Source organism: Euphorbia lathyris, chromosome 6 (assembly GCF_963576675.1).
Source record: "Euphorbia lathyris chromosome 6, ddEupLath1.1, whole genome shotgun sequence".
Taxonomy (NCBI): domain Eukaryota; kingdom Viridiplantae; phylum Streptophyta; class Magnoliopsida; order Malpighiales; family Euphorbiaceae; genus Euphorbia; species Euphorbia lathyris.
Window position 1 is genome coordinate 84000396 of NC_088915.1, and position 19444 is coordinate 84019839.

Here is a 19444-nt window from a genome sequence, read left to right on the forward strand (position 1 = left end):
CTTCCGTTTCTTTTTCGAATACCTCCTCTTTGCTTGCAGATTTCTCTGACACAGTCTGTTTTGATTCGGAAGTAGGCTTAGTCTTGGGCAAGACTAATTCTTTTCCACTGTGAAGTGAGATTGCACTCACATTCTGTCTCGGATTCGCCTTAGTTTGTGAAGGTAACTTCCCCTGGGACTGTATTGCACTCAGAGTGGTCGCTATCTGACTCATTTGCTTCTCTAAATTTTGGAAGTTTGCTTGAAGATTTACATTGATCTTGCTTTGTTCTTCCTGAAATTTCAACAAGTTAGAAAGAACAGATTGGTCATTAGGATTTAGCAGCATACCTGAATTTGGATCTGTTTGAACAGGTCTATATTGTTGAGGTCTTTGCTGATATTGTTAGGGAATATTCGGTTGAAGCACATTATTTTGCTGCTTGTAGCTGAGGTATGGATCATACTTCTGTGGAGGTTGCCCTTGATATCCAAAGACGACATTGATCTGCTCCGGTGTACCTTCGTGCAATGCGGGACATTCATCCGAGGCATGTCCGATAACTGAGCATATCCCGCATGTTTTCACTTGAGCTACCTTCCCTACAACCAAATTTTGTACAAGAGATGTCAAAGTATTTAATTTTTCTTCAATGGAAGAAGTACCTACCTCAGACACTTTTCGTGGAGCATCTTGTTGTTTTCCAAATTGTTGGGAAGTTGCTGCCATGCTTTGGATCAATTCTTTAGCATCAGATGGCGTTTTATCAATGAGGCTTCCCCCACTTGCAGCATCTACCATTTTTCTTTCCATTCCTAACATTCCCTCATAAAAATATTGAATAAGAGAATGTTCAGTTATCCCATGTTGGGGACAGTTTGCACATAGCCTTTTGAACCTCTCCCAATAGTCATGGAGTGTCTCAATATCTTTTTGCCTTATTCTACTAATCTCCCTACGAATCATTGCTGCTCGAGAAGTTGGAAAATACTTTTCTAGGAATGCTTGTGCCATACCCATCCATGTTGTGATGGATCCAGAGGGTAGGTTGAGAAACCAGTCTTTAGCCGCATCCTGCAAAGAAAAGGGAAAAGCTCTTAATTTCACTTGTTCCTCGGTTATTCCTTGTGGACTCATACCTGAGCAGACCGCATGAAATTCTTTGAGATGATTATGTGGATTTTCACTTTCCATTCCATGAAACTTAGGCAAATAATGAATCAGTCCCGATTTAAGTTCAAAAGCTGCATTTAGGAATGGGTATGTGACACATAAGGGTTGTTGATCAGCCTAAGGCGCATGGAGTTGTCTTAAAGTTCTGCCTGCCATTATTTCTGCTTCAGATGACTCGCTTTCTTCGCTGGAAATTTCCTCTTCTTTGCTAGAATTGGAAGTTTCAGACCTGGTCATATATGGAATTAAATCAAGTTAAATTAATCCCCGGCAACGGCGCCAAAATTTGATGGGTGTCGAATCCACCAAAGATAATTATAACTTCGCTTAGCCGAAAATAAATTGTAAAAGAGCAAGTAAAGGTCGTACCCAAAGGATTAATACTGATCTAATCACAAATATAACCAAGCAATTAACAAAAAGTAAATAGGGGGGATTGAAATTGTTGATTAATTAATAAATAAAAATTGCAGAGTCAAATTGAAATTGAATGTAAAATTATATGTTGGAATTTCAGTTAAGGGAGATTCCGCAGGCCAAACAATTATTTTCCATCGATCATTGACGGTGAGACATTATCTTAATTAACATGATCTGGATTGGTTATAGCCGTTCCTTATTCATTCCCGACCTAATCCTTCCTTAATTGTAAAGCAAATCCTAGAGCGCCTAAAGATAAGCTCTTATTCAATCAGATAGTTCTAGCTTAGCGCTTAGAATTTAATCCGTCAAAAGCATTAGGAATTAGAAGGACCCAATCTAAGTTAATCGAATTCTTAGCGATTCCGATTTAAACCAAATCACATGTTCATGCGCTTAATCGTTGTTAAGATATTCAGATGATTTCAAATCCTATTTCCTAACGTTGTTTAATGAATGAAAAAGCAAAAGTCCGGCCGAACCGTCACCTGAACCTCCAATGATGGTCTGATTTTATAGATTAACAAACATGCAAACAGCTCATATAAATTCAGATTTCTAAATTAAAGAGTAACAATCTCACGATAGAAAATAATGCTCGCCTTTGATTAATCCTTTAACCGAAAAAAGTGTTTAGCTACACATAGTCATGAATTCGACTATGATAACCATTAAAGACGATAAAAAATAAACAAAGCTAACTAAGAATCCAAAAAGAAAAAAAAACCTAGGAGAAGAAGTTTTGTCTCCATCTATTTATAGAGAAAACCTCATCCTAAAAGTTAGGTAACCAAATAATATCTATCTAAATCAATAATCTTTTTTACAAATTTCAAATCCCTGATTTTCTGCCTTCTATTTCGAGTTGGAAAAGGTCCTGGTCAATTTGAACATCAGAAGATTCGGAGGTCCTTAGTCCTGGGCAAGACTAACTCCATTTTCGCTTCAGCTCCTTTAATTCAGCACCAAATTCCTTTCTAGTCCAAAGTTTCTTCAATTAAGCCCAATTCTGCTCCTTTTAATCATTTAAGTCCTGTGGAGGCAAATCAAACCAAAACAAGCAATAATACCCAAAATAACACCAAATTAATTAAATAACCTAGCACTAAAATGGACATTTGAACGTTGAATTGGAGACTTATCATGCATTTAACAAACAAGTGGTATAAGGATTCAATTTCCAATTTGCAAAGCTCGCAACGGGAAGCTAAGGCGAATCCACGTCGCTGGAGATGAACCTGAGAGGCAAGCTTCCATTGAACAAGCAACCAGCAAGCAAGGGATCGACGAGGCGGGATGGCCGAGTTCCAAATGAAATTTACACCAAGAGACCGCTTCTGAAGGATACAACAACTCGTAGAGGTTGCGGGCGGAGAGGATGCCAGACTCAGATTTGGTCCAAATGCAGACGTCGCCTAAATCCCGCCCTTATAAACCCGCTGAATGTTCTGCTGAACCACTTCCGGGAGCTGATCAATGTTAATCCATTGATTACCACGTCTGAAGTTCTGAACCGCTTCATACATAAGCTTCTGATTACGCAGCGGGATATCTAGCTGGTTTGCAACAGACAGAGTTATCCAACCATCCGTCCAAAAATTTAGAACGGAATTCTCACCAAACCACCAGATAACATCCTCTTTAATTTTCTCATAGATTGGCCTTGCAGAGACCCAAATGGAAGAGTTAGTGACGTACCTCTTAGATATCCCAAAAGGCACCAGAAACCGCAAACAGAGAAGCTTAGGGATGAAAAGCCTTCCGAGTATTAAATCCCAGCAGAATTTACCAATTCATGTGCAATTGAAGAGCCCAAAATCTTTTATCCCCAAACTGCCGCTACCAATTGACAGACAACAGGTTGACGGAAACCACAAAGAGAATACACTATGTCAATTAGAATAAGGTTTTTTCACCAAAAAAAGCCTGGTGGGTTTGGTGTCAAACAAATTAAGGAGATGAATGAGGCGTTTTTAGCCAAACTTGGCTGGCAAATACTGGTGGAACCGGAAACTCTTTGGGTTCGGGTTCTCAAAGAGAAATATGGGAGAGAGCGACAAGGCTTGGACATTTTTCACTATTTGAATGGCAGCTCCTCGACCTGGAAAAGTATAGTGAAGGGAAACCATTGTGTTGCATCAAGGACTGGGTAACTTGGTTACTAATGGGTAGCGAACTAAGTTCTAGTTGGACCGCTGGGGTGGGGAGTGTAGATACCCATTTTTGTCCTGGTCCTTTTTATTGTCTTTTTTGTAAATTTACTTAAAATCTGAACAATTCGTAAATTATTCAAAATATGTAATGTTATCTCAAAAATAATTCGCTAGGAAAAATTGTATTATTAAGGCTAATTTGTCACATTGCGGTATAGGTCGGTATAAATATCGGTTTATATTCCAAGGGCGGCTTAATAGAATTAAAGTACAATTTTAACCTATTGTGAATTCGAGATATGTTCCCGTATTTTGAATAAAATCGAATTTGCTTAAATTTGAGTTATAAATTATTTATTTAGTCGAGTCGTCAATTTATGCTAAATCAGTGTGACTCGTAAATAGTGAGCCATAATTAATACTGTGTTGAGCAATTCTTTAAATGCCATTCATAATCACGGTTCAAACTTGTTTTACCAAATGGTCCGCGATTGATTTTTTTTCATGATTATTAGTCGTGTTCTTTTTATTAGCCGTGTACGTACGTTTAAATTATCTTGTCTCCAAATTTTAATTGTCGAGTTATTATGGTTAGAGTTGCATTCTCGAACTCTTATTAGCAATTAATTAATTTGGCTAATTGGAGTATGCTAATAAAGACAATAATATGGAAAGAAACTCAAGCTTTATTAATATATAAATACATAGGTATATTTACATTCTGATACAAATATCTAATCTGTGATTACATTCCTTTTTGCAGAAAAATTAAAGTCTAACACATATATATAGCGGACCCGGAGGCCTGCACTTCAATATCGGGAGTTTCTGTACTCCACTTCAAACTTCGAGGCAACTCAAGGCCCTCGAAAAGTAGGGTCAGAGCCCACATTCGATCCGAGGCAACCTAATTACATCCGAGGCAACCGAATTAAATCCGAGGCGATCGAATTACATCCGAGGTGACCAAATTAAATCCGAGGCAAACCAAATTAAATCCGAGGCAACCGAATTATATCCGAGGCGACCAAATTACATCCGAGGCAACCAAATTTAATCGGGGCTATTGAATTTAACCACGTTAAATTAAAATTCAACCGAAGCGGCGAAGGTCATCCGAGACAAAAAGTTCAAGGACCAAATGGTAATTTTGGTAAGTCAAACAAGAGGAGAAGCCTCACAAATTCAAAAAGTGCGGATTCAGCCATACAGAGGATGGAAGACTTCAGAAGCTTCTGCACAGTGAAAAAAGGTAGGCAAATATCCCTCACACTCCTCAAAGGGTAGGGATGTAATATAGGAATTACCCAAAAGACAGTCTATAAACCCATCATGTAAACCCATCATTTTAGTATAAATAGGGGCAAGGTCCCACGATAGAGAGGGGGGTGGAGGAAGGAAAAGATCTCTCCTTTTTGTTACTGGATATGGTAATCTTAGTTACTGTGTCCAGTGATTGAAGAAGAAGAGAGCTTACGAAAACTCAAAGCTGTAATAGGAACACAAACATACATAATCAAAGGTAGTAAAACTACCACCTTTACATATCTTATCTTTCAATAACGTATATACCTGCTTTAAAGCTTGTTATTTTGTTTATTTCTTTTTGCTCAGCTCTCATATTCACAAAGTATATTGTTCACATGAGGTTAAACAAAATATGTGCTCAGATATAAGCGAATGATAAATTGAAACTGGGTTTCACCAAAAGAAAAAAACATCAAGTTCATATTTTCTTAAGACAAAAATGCCTTTCCAAAATCTAACAAAGAGATGGTTGCAGTTTTTGCCTAAGAAGAAAAGAATCGACATTTTTACTGGTAAAAAGCTTTTCCTTTCAAAACAAAAGCGTTTTCATCACGGCCCTCTCTCATTTCTTTTCGTATGAAAAAGACAACCAAAAAATACCAAGCATTCATTTTCATCCAGTAACATAGAACAGGAATGGGGCTAAAATAGCAGCATTAATCCTACGTTTGAGCTCCACAAACTCAAAAAACCAAAAAAATACCAAGCATTCATTTTCATCCAGCAACATAGAACAGGAATGGGGCTAAAATAGCAAACATTAATCCTACATTCGAGAAGGAACCAAAATACCAACATAGCAAGCATTCATTTTTCATCCAATAACACAGAATAGGAGTAGATTAGGAACAGCACATAGCACTCTTAAGTTTGAGTTCTAGAAACTCAAGAAACCAAAGAAGCCCAGCACAACAAGCATTTAGCCCAAAAACACCGAATATGGTTATAAGAGTTCTCAGAACTCATGATAAACCTAGGGAAAAATAGCCAAATCAGGGAAGAAGGGGTAGAGAGAGAGGAGACCACAAATCACCTAACTTACCTTGCATGTCGAAATTAGGACTAGATCGGACCTCCTCAGGTCCTCAAATGTTCTCATCGGAGGTAGAAAAGGGGCGGTAGCCACCGTCGATAGAACCCGTTCGACATAGCCTCTTAAAGGCTCGAAATGAGACGAGAAGCCATGGGGCTTGGTTGAGAGAGCCTACGGAAGAGTGAATGAGAGTGAAAACGGTAGGGAAAGAAGTCGAAATCCATGGAGCCGGCGAGAGCGTACTGATCGTGTTATAGGGATGTGAGAAAAGAAGAGAAAGCAAGGGGAGGCGTAGATGTGTCTGTCAATTTGAGAAAGAATATGTGTGTAGGGTTTAAGCCTTTGTTTGGGAGTTTGGAGGTTAATGGAGGTGAGAGTTAAATGAGGTAATGGAAAGGGAAGGGAAGTGATGGGAAGGAAAGTTAACAAATAACCTTGTTTGAGAGTTTATAGTATGTAAACGATGTTAAATGTTTAACCTCGTTTGGGAGTTTAAATTTGGAGGGGAAGGAAGGTTAAATTTAATCTGCAGAGACAAGAAATTTTAAAAAAGTTTACGTTACTCCCATTAACTCCCAATTTGGAGGTTAGAGGGAGTAAAGATTTAACCCCATTAACTTCCATTTACTCCCAAAAAATAACTCCCAAACAAGGTTAACTTAATACTTAACATTCCATTACTTCCATTTACTCCCATTAACCTCTTCCCAGGGCTAAGTTTAGGAAAATCATTTTAATTTCTTGATTTGGGCTGGCCGAATTCTTTGCCTCACCAAAGGTCCACTTTAATTTTATTTTTCATTTTCTCACATTTTGTTGGTATGATTTGGTATTAATTTTGTAATTAGTTTGTTATTTCATTTTCATATACGAAAATATAAATGATTAAGCCACTAATTCTAAGATTAGACTCAATATGATTTAGGTACTGATGTAATTTATTTTTGTTATGTTGTTATAGATTAACTCCTTAGACTATTTTACTTTCTTTTTATTAATTTGAGTTATTTTCTTATGTTAACTTAGTTTGATTAGTTATCTATTTTAAACTAATATTTGTCTCCCATTTTACTCTTGTTCTTATTTTAGTTTTATTTTTTTTTTGTTAAATCTGGATTTGTCCGTTACATATATTGTTTTCGTTAATCTTATGTTTTGATTTAAATAATTCGTTTTTTTTTTCTAATGAAGTATAGTCTAGAGATGATTTCCATGTTTAAGTAAATTTACATGTGATTTTACATATTTTTGCAACTTTAGGTAATGTTTATCAAGTTAATTCTAAACGGCGCGAAACTTTAGCGTTCAATAATAAACTCGGAATACCTTTTATTAAATTCCGCTATTCTATTTATCGTATATGTGATATACGTAAAATAAGGTATGAGTTTAATTCGATAAATACGAATACGTGTATGGTATACACTTATTTCCAAATAAAAAATAATAATCAAGTCGAGAAGTTATCCCGAACCCACAAAGTCAATCAACTTAGCTCAATATGATGTGAAAATGTCTCTTGAACTAAATAATACATTTAAAATACTCCTGATTAAAATCCATGTTCTATTTATCATATATGTGATATACGTAAAATAAAACGAGATTTTAATTTAATAAATATAATCATGTGTATGTTATATATATGATTTCAAACTAAAACAAATCCAAATCCCGATAACCCCAAAACACGAGTATCTGGTTTACATCAAATACTTAAAGCGAAACAAATAGTGGACACCTAATATCATTATAGTACCGATACGTCGGGCGGGGTAGGATGAGATCACATCTCTTCCCTACACGTAACCGGAAAAACAAACTCTGATCTCCGAAGACCATCCTTATCAAAACCAAACTGCACAGAGTCAATCTGAACAGATAGGGCGACCAATCACGCCCGCATACACGTATTTTCAAGTGATGATTGGTGGCGACTCGAAACCTTAAACACGAGAAAGGCGGATCGAGCCGACCATGCACCCCGACCTGCGTAAAAATCGGAAGCCAGGGTGCGACAGGGAGGATGGCATATGATCTCACATTCACCCGACATGAATATTCAGAGCTCAGTTATGGACTACTGGAACTCGAAGGGTGGTTGGAAATGGAATGAGTTGGCTTCGCTGCTGCCTCAAGAATTTATTTTCCATATGGCAGCATATGTCATATTTCCAGATAGTGATGAATTAGATTCGTTTTTTTGGACAAAATCTGCCTCAGGTTCGTATACGGTTACATCAGGATATGAGCTACTCTTATCCAAACGGCTTGGTGCTTCCTAGAAGATTTGGTCCACCATCTGGAAACACGAAGTGCCTGAACGAATTCAGTTTTTTCTCTGGTTAGCAAATCATAACCGGATCCTTTGCAACGAATTAAGGGTTGCACGTCATTTGAGCAATTCTGCAACATGTGTCATATGTGGAGGGATTGAATCAATCTCGCATGTTCTCCATGACTGTCAAAACACATTTATGGTGTCAGATTATCCCTCAGACTTTCCAGCAGCCTTTCTTTATCATGAACTGGGAATTTTGGATCGACAGTAACCTTCATGTTGGCTTCAAGTATAATAATTTTGATTAGACTCTTTTTTTTTCCATTACGTTGTGGTGGATATGGAAATGGCGGAATGACTTCGTATTCAATGACATTCGATTTGGTAGGAATAAAGTGTTGTTTCTTCGAGAGAAGTTTATGGAGTGTCACAATGCCTTTAACAATCCACATACTAATTCTCTCGCCTCGAAGCAAGTTATCTGGGTTAGTTGGAAGCCGTCGAATTCGAGGTGGGTTAACCTTAACTCGGATGGAGCGTGTAAAGGGAACCTTGGCAGAGCATGTGCAGGGAGCTTGATTCGGGATGAGAGAGGGTGATGGATTACAGGCTTTTCAATGAATATTGGTATATATATTGTGACTGTTACTGAGCTTTGGTGGCTGTATCTTGGCTTGCAAGTTGCATGGAGCAAAGGGTTTCGTCGTATCATAGTGGAATTGGATTCTCAGGTTGTCTTAAACTTTATGCTGTGTGCAGTCCCTATTCACCATCCTTGTTATTGGCTTATTGGGAATGTCAAAAATTACGTGATAGACATTGAGTCTTGTCTTTTGTCCACACCTACCGAGAGAGGAACCGTGCTGCTGATTGGTTGGCGAAGTTCGCAGGAACTATGTCTTTGGGTAATCATGAGTTTGATGCACCTTATGCAGTCTTTTAAAACGCCCTGTTTGATGATCAAATAGAAGTTGCTCTGAGTCGGGTTGTATAACTTGTTTTTCTCTTTCTCCTTTTGGACTTCTGCCCTTTACCTCACCAAAAAATCTAATAAAACCAAATTGTGCCATGATAATACTTTTCTTAGGATTACATAACAATTCAGATAACATAGATATATAATGTTAATTATATAATAGACCATATTAAGTAACATACATATATAATATTAAATATATAATAGATCATAATAGATATAATAAGTTACATACATTTTTCTTTTTAATTTCCTTTAACTAGGGGTGGCAATGGGGCAGGGAAAAACTGAAAACCGTGGGGATCCGAATTGATTGGGTCGGGGCAAAACCGAAAATTTTGGGTGCGGGGTTGGGGGCGGGGGAAATTTTAGCCCCGAACATTAAAATTGGGTGGGGTTGGGTTTTACTATCCCCGAACCGTGGGGATCCGTAAACCACACCCGAAAAACCGCCCGTAAAATTACCGAAAACTCCCCGCAAAATCCCCGTAAAATAAAATAATATATATATATATATATATATATATATATATATATATCCAAAATAATTGTAGTTTAAATAATTAAAAAAATATTTTAATTAAAAAAACCTATCTATTCTATTGGCTTAAAGCTCATATTGATCCCTAAACTATACCTTGATAATTAATTAGGTCCCCAAACTATTAAACTCATCAATAAGCCCTTAAACTATTTAAAAATCAACAATCCACACCCTCCATTCAACAATGATCTAACTTTGTTAACAATTAATAACAATCTCCCAATAACTCCTCTCGATTTTTTCAGAAAAGAGGAGAATATATTATTACTTTTGTCTTACACAAGACCATTGCCATGGTCAATTTTAATTGCTAGCTTTTCTTCACTTGAATTTTTCAATTTTCACTTTTAAGGTCATATTCGCACAACAGTGAGGAGCTAAGAGTAAAAGAGTTTATTTAATTATGTGTTTAATTTAGATTACTGTTGATTTTCAAGAGATAGTTCAAGGGCTAATATGAGCATAATGAGCTTTAAGCCTATTCTATTACAATTTACGTTTAAAGCTGGTATAAAAATTATATCAGCAGTTGCTGGTATAATTTTTATACCAGTAAAATGTGATTGAAACAAATTGGAGATTAAGTAATTTTTTAAATTGAATTGGGGATTGGGGATTCCCCGTTATCCGTGGGGAACCGTACAGGCGGGCATGGGTGTTAAAAAATCCCCGAATATTATTTTGGGATTCCCCGAAACCGTCTCCGAAAATATTGGGAGCGGAATGGGGGATGCAAAACCGCCCCCGCCCCGCCCCGTTGCCACCCCTACCTTTAACAAACTCGATTGTTATATCTCTAGTTCAAAGTTGGGAGTTATGTTTATTCGAATCCATCCTCTTGAAAAAAACATAAATATATAAATTTTATATAAATTAGATTATTAACAAAATTTTATACAATATAATAAAAATAAATTGAATGGAAGGAGTACCGTGAGAGGAAAATAGAGAAAGGTCCTCTATATAGAGACCTTTCATATCCCTTCTATATAATATGGGTTAAGGTGCAAAAATACCCCTAACATTTTGGGTCATGAGCAATTTACCCTTAATGTCTAAAATGGTACAATTTTACCTCTAACGTTGGAAGTTAAGAGCAATTTTACCCCTACCGTTGATAAATTGGATCAATTTCAGACACTATTATAAAACACAGATATTTTTGTTCATTATTTTGCACCAATTGCATAATAATTCGTTTTAAAAAAAGGATTTCATGTTTTTTATAATTTAATAATAGAATTTGAGATTAATATTTATAAATTCGGTGGATTTTTTGAATTTTTTTTGTCTAATCCGTACAAAAAAGACAGTATATTTTTTTATTTTTTTCACATTCCAACGAATGTTTGTGATTTGTTACTGATAAAATGACACATGTATGAAGTGTAGATAATAAGATTCATGACCGAAAAAACAGTTTGATGAATTAGGGGTAAAATTACACCATTTTAGACATTAGGGATAAAATTGCTCATGACCTAAAATGTTTGGGGTATTTTTGCACCTTAACCCATATAATATTATATCCCTTTTCTGCACGGTGAGATTCCTAAGAAACTGACACCGGTTATTCAATAATCGGTGTTAGATATATTACTGAGATCAGTTATAAGATAACAGGTCACTATTTTCCGATGGATTTTTCCACTGATCCAGATTTTATAAAAATGCAGGTCTTTATAATTTTTTAAAGAAGAAATATAATTGTTTCATTCATAGGAAAATTAATAAATCTCGATATAAATAATTAATAAATTACAATCCAGAACTATATCATAAATACTCGAATCTGTATCTTTAATATCATATATCATGATAGACTAATAGTAGACAGTGTTGAAACTATTTTTGGCACAACGACGAGAAAACACTCCATCTAGAATCAACTTCATATTCTTTTTCTCTAAAATCTATGTGATGATAGATAAAACTCTTCTGATTTTCATGAAGAAAAACATGATCATAAAATCCATATAGGGAGATAGACGAGAATCATCCATATAGAAGTATATACCACAATCACCCATAAAAGTAGAAAAAAAAACTATAAATAAAGAAGAAACTACCAAATCTACTACAGTAAAACCTCTATATAGGAATACTCTATATAGGAATAACCTCTATTTTGTTATAAAAAAACCCGGTCCCAACTTGGGCCAGTCATAAATAGGAATAACCTCCCAAATATTATTTGTCATACACTTTTCAAGTTCCACCTTTAAAAACTATGCCTCTATATAGTAATAATTATATATATATATATATATATATATATATATATATATATATATATAAAGAATTCAAACTAAATTATAAAATATTTTAAAAAAACTATTGAAATTATCTTGAGTTGGAAACACAAACTACAACTTGAAATTATAAATATTTAATATTCTTATTGATGTTTACATTTTTCCCATAAAACTCTTTCAATTATCTATATATTGCAAACCTAAACTCTAAATTGAAATTCTAAATATTTAATTTGTTCCATTAATGTCTATTGTTATACATTACATATAAACCATGCATGTTATGATAAAAATTTAAAATTTTATGTGTCGAGAAATTTTATTATACCAAACTCTATTTAGTAATAACCTCCCAATTGTTATACAAATAGTTTGGTCTCAAATGTATTCCTATATAGAGGTTTTACTGTACAATAGATTAATAAAATAAAATTATTCAATAAAGAAAAAGAACAACAAAGTAAAAAAGGAACTCATGTACCGGCTAAAAGCCGAAAGAAAACCTTAAAACCTGGATGAAAAATACAAAAAACTATATATTATTTATGGGTCCTTGCAATTTTTAAAACCGGTGATTGTTTCAATAAAGTTATTGAATTTCCTTTTATTTCAATTAAATCATTCCTGTGAAAGAATCATTGAAAACAGAATCATGGAACCCTAGAGCCCATTTGTTGCTGAATAAGATTTCACCTTGGTGATGGAGATTGTGGTGGGGTTGGTTGCCATTGCGGTTGAGGCCTAATAACCTCCTCCTATCTTTGGTGAGGACCTCCCGCCGACGGTGGACGGATATTTCTAATCTCGAGTTTGAGCTCCTCAAAAGAGATAACAAACTCTCTCATATGTGCCTTTCAATTTGTTCCATGCGAGTTTTTCTAAATCCCTTCATACAAGCTTCCATGTCTTCAAACTTCTTATCTGGGATTCCATTGTTTCTTGCAATGAATGAGGTTGAACCATTGCCAAGAAGAAGTCTCCAACTGGAAAACGACTTGACTCTTATACCAACTGATATAGATTGGTGTCGAAATAGAGGGTTTGATCTTAAAGCCACAGAGAGTTTTTTTCTCTAGCTATATTAGAAATAGTTAATTCCAAAGTTTCACGGACTAAATCCGTAGAAGTAATGAAATCCCTGTAAAACATTAACAAAACTTCAAAGAGAAGATAATAGTTTTTGATTTGATAAAAGTTGTGTAATTACAATGAAAGAGATGAATTTATAATATCTCAATACCTAAATGGTAAATTACAAGGACAAATGCATACAACTATGGATATAAAACTTAAAGGGGGTAAAATAAGGTTGAGTTAAAAAAATGTTCATGGAAAAATAGTGAATAGTACAATGCAGGCGGATATGTCAGGCATGTCTCCTTACTGAGCAAGTAAGCCACGTCCCCTTGAGCATATCAATCTTGTCTCCTTGGTGAGCAAGTAATTAGAGGTTTCGCCGAAGTCATCCCAGACCGTAGCCGAAAAGATGCATTCCAGGAAGGCCGAAACAACCTCATTGAAGGATAGCCCGTGCTAGGCCTGTGGTGTTGCCACTTCTCTGTTTAGACATGGACTTGCCGAAAAGATATCCTCATTAGGTTGGAGAGCCTACCAATATTAAATCTCATTCTCAACATCAATTTGATATGGGTCGGAAATGGTCTTAATGTACTTCCTAAGACGGACATGTAAATTCTACAACACATTTGGTATATCATCACTACAAAAAAAAAGATATTTACGACGAAATTTTTCTACTGTAACCGTCGCTACAAATAGTACCGACGGTTTTTGTAACCGTCGGAAAAGTGTTGTTATTGCAGCTGTTGCTACTTTACCGACGGTTTTACAAAGGCGCCGGGGTAAGGTTTTTCAGTAGGGGCGCTTTTCTACACGCGGTTTAAACCGCCTCTAGCATCCGTTTTTATTTAAAAAAATACCGACTGAAATTCAGTTGTAATCCGTCGCTAAAATTTTAGTACCAAATATAAATTTACCGACGAAATTTCTGTAAAATTCATATCAATTATTTTGGGATTGCAGCCTTAATCTGAGGAAGCAAACACGTTATTACAATTTACATCATGTCAATAACAAATGATCAATTGCAACAGTATGCTTGCCACCCGAAGAAGAGCTGGCCAGCCAAAGTTCTACAGAGTGCAACAACATTGACAGATATTCTCAAAATTATAACTAAAATTAACAAAATCCGGAAACATAACCAAAAGTAGTTCAATAACATAGAAATCCACCTAAATTTATTTGTTGACTACGAGTAAGTTTCCACTGAGCTCCTTGAACAACAACATTAGCATCGTCATTTCCATAAAGACTCAGAAAAATAGTTTCAGCATTTCAGCCTACAAAATCTCATCAAAAATAGGCTTAATAAATAAAGACTCAGAAAGTAGGAGAATTAGACTAAGTTTCATATAAGAATGTCAGTTTAAATCATAACAATCAACAAATCAACTCACCATGAGTACTCCAAGATGGTCATTTCCATAACTTTCTACATTGACATTTGCTTCCTCCTCACCTGGCTAGTAAGTTGATCAACCATGAAAAAGTCGACCATTAGAACCTTATAAAATGAAGAGTAGACTATGTTGCGAAGAACACGAAGGAAGCAGTAACTAGTAGGTCGATAAAAGAAGTCAAAAGGGCAAATGAGCAAGGCCAAGAAAATCTAGAAAAGTGATTGAAAAATGTATGATTAATTAAGCACAAGTTTAAGTGATGAAATTGAAAATGAGGATAAATTAAGGAAGAATATATACTTACAAGGAGGAGGATTCCAGGAATGGCATCAATATGGTTCAAGGCCTGCAGCAATTCCATATTGTAATTAGTCGAAAACTCGAAATGTGCATACTTTTTAATGTTGAAATGACATAAATTGGGTGAAAAATCACAATGGAAATGTAGTAGATGGCCTTATTCTTCAAGATTAAATCATCTCTGAGCCACAAGTCTAAAGCCACTACTTTATTTTAACTACCTGCTTAAAAATAGTGCTTGTCCCAGATCCAATGTATCCAACTAATAGAATCTTTAGAAGTGTTCTCTGTGCTCAAGATAGTCAGGGACAGTTCTACTTGTCATACTGCTAAATTGTTCTTCAGAAACATTTGATGATTTAGAAGGAACAGGTAGTGATAAGAAAGTGCAAACCAGCTTCATTCCCACCTGAAAAGCAACCCAACGATCAACGAATGCCAAAATACGGATGACATTATTTCAGTGTTGTACATTCACATATGACACATACCTTGCCTCAAATGTAACCTTTAGTGTTCTTCTGCCCCTCTTCTTGATATGATCCACCCTCATTCACACAAAAGTGTGGGTTCCCAGCACATTGAACTCCTGCTAGCTGCAATGTTGAATAGAAAAACAGACATAAGTTTGTGAAGTGTCACAGCGCCTGGATGCCCTAGAATGCTTAATAAAGCTTATACTCATTTGAGAGACTAACACCTAGAATGCTTCTAAAAACATGATTAGAATGACAAATAATTCAAAATATTTTTCTCTCTTTCATTTCAGGTCTGAAGTATGACAGTCATAAGCCAATCTAATTGGAAATAAGAGCAACAAGTCCAACTCTGCTAGTAGCATGTATAATGATGAGGTAACATGTTCATAATCAGTGAAGATGTTCACTATCAACAACAACAATGAAAGATATAATAAACTGAAGCGAAAAGCAGAGTGAGGGCAAATAGCATACCAAGTGTAGCCATAACAGGGTATTTGTAAATATTTATGTTTTTCATAGAAACATGAGTGAACCAAAGTATACCACCAGCCATTAGATCAAGTAAAGAATCTAAAGTCGATGCAACAATAGCTATTGGCCAGAAAAATATATGGTTACCTTCAAGTTATCTCTATGAAAGGCATGATTGGCCAGTTTTCTTTGGGAGTTCCATTTACCTAACTAGTCCATCTCCAAACATCCTTTTAACATAAGATTCAAATTCAGGTTTAGGGTATAATTTTTGGTCGTACAGAATCTGTTTAGCCAGATGAGTATCAATAGCTATCAGTTGAGGTTTTGGACCTAGCCACTGCACAAAGTTCTTTCCTGCATCCAATAAGCCCCAATTAAGACCAAAGATTATAACTTAATTGCCTTAATTAACAGCAAAAATAAGTTACCATATTGCTTGGTCCATAGTAAAAATGAGGCTGAACTTCATAAAATACTTGATGATCTGATAATTCCATGGAAGTGGCCATAGCTCCTTTCCAATTTTAACAATATCCTTGGGGTTTGCATGGAAGAAATTGTAAGAAGGTCCTTTTATGCCACCTGCTCTTAGTTCTCTCTGTAATCATAATAATTAGAATTCTTGTGTTACAAATGGCAAATTCTAAAATTGCAAAATATAAGAAACGTTAGTTTTACTATATAAACTATACCATTACCTTTTGATTAACCTTCAGAATAAGCCTTGCATTGAATAGGGTCTAGCCCCAGTTGGGCTTCTCATAGACGCTCTGTATCCCCACACTTGCTTTCGAAAATCCAACGCCCAATGTCCTGCATGCAGCTACTGAGACCAATAAATCACGAGGATTGAGAAGTTAGGTTTTGTGCAATCAGAGTTACTCTAAAAAAAGGAAATAAGAAGAATAGAGATAAGATGAAGAAGAATAAAATCGATAAGAACAAAAAGAAAGCAAAAAAAACGAAAATAGAAAATCTGAAACCTAATTGAAACAATCCATGGTAGGTTACAAGGACTGGAACCTGAACGGGAAGTAAACTGAAGATTGAATATAAGAACATTGACTATGAGAGAGAAAGAGAGAAAGAGAGGATTGAAGACAAAATGAAGAAACCTGAATAGTGAATAGGTTTTGTGAAATCAGAGTTTTAATCCACAAAAAGAACAGTTACTAAGAAGAAAACGATTGAGAAGAAGAATAAGAACGATAATTCATACCTCCTGCAGACATGAATTGAATGGGTGGTGAAATCCATAGAGCGATTTGAACCTGGCGAAGGAAGCTGGTGAAGATTATTAATCGACTCATTCCAAAGATCGAGAGAGAGAGAGAAGGAAGCTGGCGAAGATTAGCTGTATTCCATATCACTTGGACAAACTATGGGCTGCCCTATACTAATACTAATGAGCTGTAAGCTTTGCTGGAAAATCAGACAATAAACAATATCAGTAAGCTAAACAAGAAAGAACAGAATTCAAAAAAGAAATAAACACAAAAATGAGATACTCTGCATCTATATCTAGAAACAGTACCTGTCTATAAACTAAAGGATCTCCACATGATTTTTGGAGTTCAACTACATGTAGATATGGACTAATTTAAAAACACCTGGTACAATTTGAAAGATATCTACAAGTCAAACATTTGGACTAATTTATAGAAGATAATTAAACAAAATCTGATTGTGGACTTAACATAGGTAAGATATTAGCATCATATCTTGCCAAATATTTCACTTGTCTCTCTTAGCAAAGTTCTACATGGCAAAGGGTCCTTGATTAGACAGGCATTAGTATGCATTACCAACCTCAATTCATAAAAAAAATATTTCAACAACAATTAAAGGCTGAATACATCAACAACAATTATTCCTATGTGGCAGTGTAAGAGGAGATTGTTGAAGCAAGCATCACTTTAACCAATGTAATAGGAGATTTGTACAAGTTGAAGTGAGTATCACTTTAACCAAATTTAAGCAGCTAATAGGTCATTTCAGGAGGGAATTTTACCTTCATTTTGAATTGGGATTGAAAAGGCTTGACCTGGAAGTGAGAAGTCCTCAATTTGACTATTCGAGAACAAGAAAAAAAAAATGGACAAACAAACGTAAACAAATTCAAAGAAAGTGATAGAAATACACAGCAACAACTCACCATGTATCCCCAATTCTAATGCTTAAAATTCCAGCAAACAAACAGAGCAAGAGGCCGATCATTAACATATCTAGAACTTGAACCTACAGAAGAAACTAATCAACCAAGCTCAGGAAGTAGGGAAATCGATCTACAAATAAGAAAAGGCAGAAACCTAGATAGGGAAGAAAACAAACAAATTCGAAAAAACAATTGAAAAAGAGAAAAAAGAAAGTATAAATAGAGATTCAGACTTACCCTTGATCTAGGTTCCTGAAGAAGCACCGTGAAGAACCCAAAGCTCAGAAAGGATCTACAACAATCGAACGCGCAGACAACGATCTCAAAAAATCAAACGATAAAGAACAAGTGTCTAACGAAAATATTTCAGAACACATAACAATAAAATTCAGCCTAATTATAATTTGAGACTAACGATGGGCGATCGGAAGTCTAACCTTGGGCGAACGACTCAATTGGAGACTGCGATATACGAGATGTGAAGAACGAAAGTTTGATGAACGACAATTTGAGACTGCGATATATGAGATGTGCAGAACCAAAGTTTGACGAACGATAATTTCAGATTGCGACATAGGAGATGTGAAGAACGAGAGACTGTGGATTTAGGAATTAGGGATTACAAGCATAGGTAAGTTGTGGATTAGTCTAGGCCAATTAATATTTTGGGCTTTTTTAGTTGAGCCCATGAGACAGTTTATAAAACTGTTGCTATAAAAGTGTTGTTAAAGACCTGTTTTTTTGTGGTGCATATTTCACAGAAAAATTCTGTAAATAAATTTATTATTTTGTAGTAACATTATACTAGCATTCTTAATATTTTTATTATTTGCACTCTTAATATTTTTGTATATAAATTTAATGTTTTAATGTATCTTGTAAGGGTAAGGTTGTGGTTAAAGGTTGGGTAAGTTTTAATATTAAAACTTGATATTGTACGTATAAATGTAAACGCATAAATGTAAACAAATGACATCGATTGATTAATTAGATGTATTGCTCCGAAAGTATTAGAGTCAATTATTCACTTTGAAGAAGCCGGAAACTATTAACTACTTGGTACAGAGACTACATTTCGTAACCATATACCGAAACTTTGCACCCGACTAGTTATCCATGCATATATTAGCACGAAACCTTGATTTTAAAGTTTCCTATATCCGTTTTGGAAACTAAAATTCTTAGAAACTTGTACGAATCACGTTTCCGTAATTTAAAAGAATTGAAAACTCTTTTCCCAGAACGTAATTTTTTAAAAAAGTCAATCAATATTAATCACATTTTAAAAATCCTTCCAGATCACGTTCTACGAGTTTTTAAAATAAAAATATATAGCTAAACAAATTTTAGCATTTTCCATGTGCATAACAATAAAGTTACTGATTTTCAGGATCAAATGATTAGATAAACAATAATTAAGAAAACAA

At 35.3% G+C, this 19444-nt stretch overlaps 1 long non-coding RNA gene across 21 annotated transcripts; it reads right to left on the reverse strand.

Annotated features, from left to right (window-relative positions):
- Positions 1–14174: 14174 nt before the first annotated feature.
- LOC136232760 (uncharacterized) lies at positions 14175–18650 on the reverse strand. 21 transcript variants are annotated; one of them, XR_010690595.1, is made up of 15 exons: positions 18455–18649; positions 18255–18309; positions 18018–18100; positions 17874–17932; positions 17560–17620; positions 17397–17472; positions 17082–17284; positions 16561–16685; positions 16291–16460; positions 16007–16216; positions 15398–15502; positions 15128–15315; positions 14911–14952; positions 14604–14669; positions 14209–14486 (listed from the first exon to the last, which is right to left on the reverse strand). It is a non-coding gene; the product is annotated as an uncharacterized lncRNA (long non-coding RNA). The 21 variants fall into 21 exon arrangements; XR_010690593.1 differs by having other exon boundaries at positions 17874–17906; positions 18455–18648; XR_010690586.1 differs by having other exon boundaries at positions 17397–17620; positions 17874–17906.
- Positions 18651–19444: the final 794 nt, after the last annotated feature.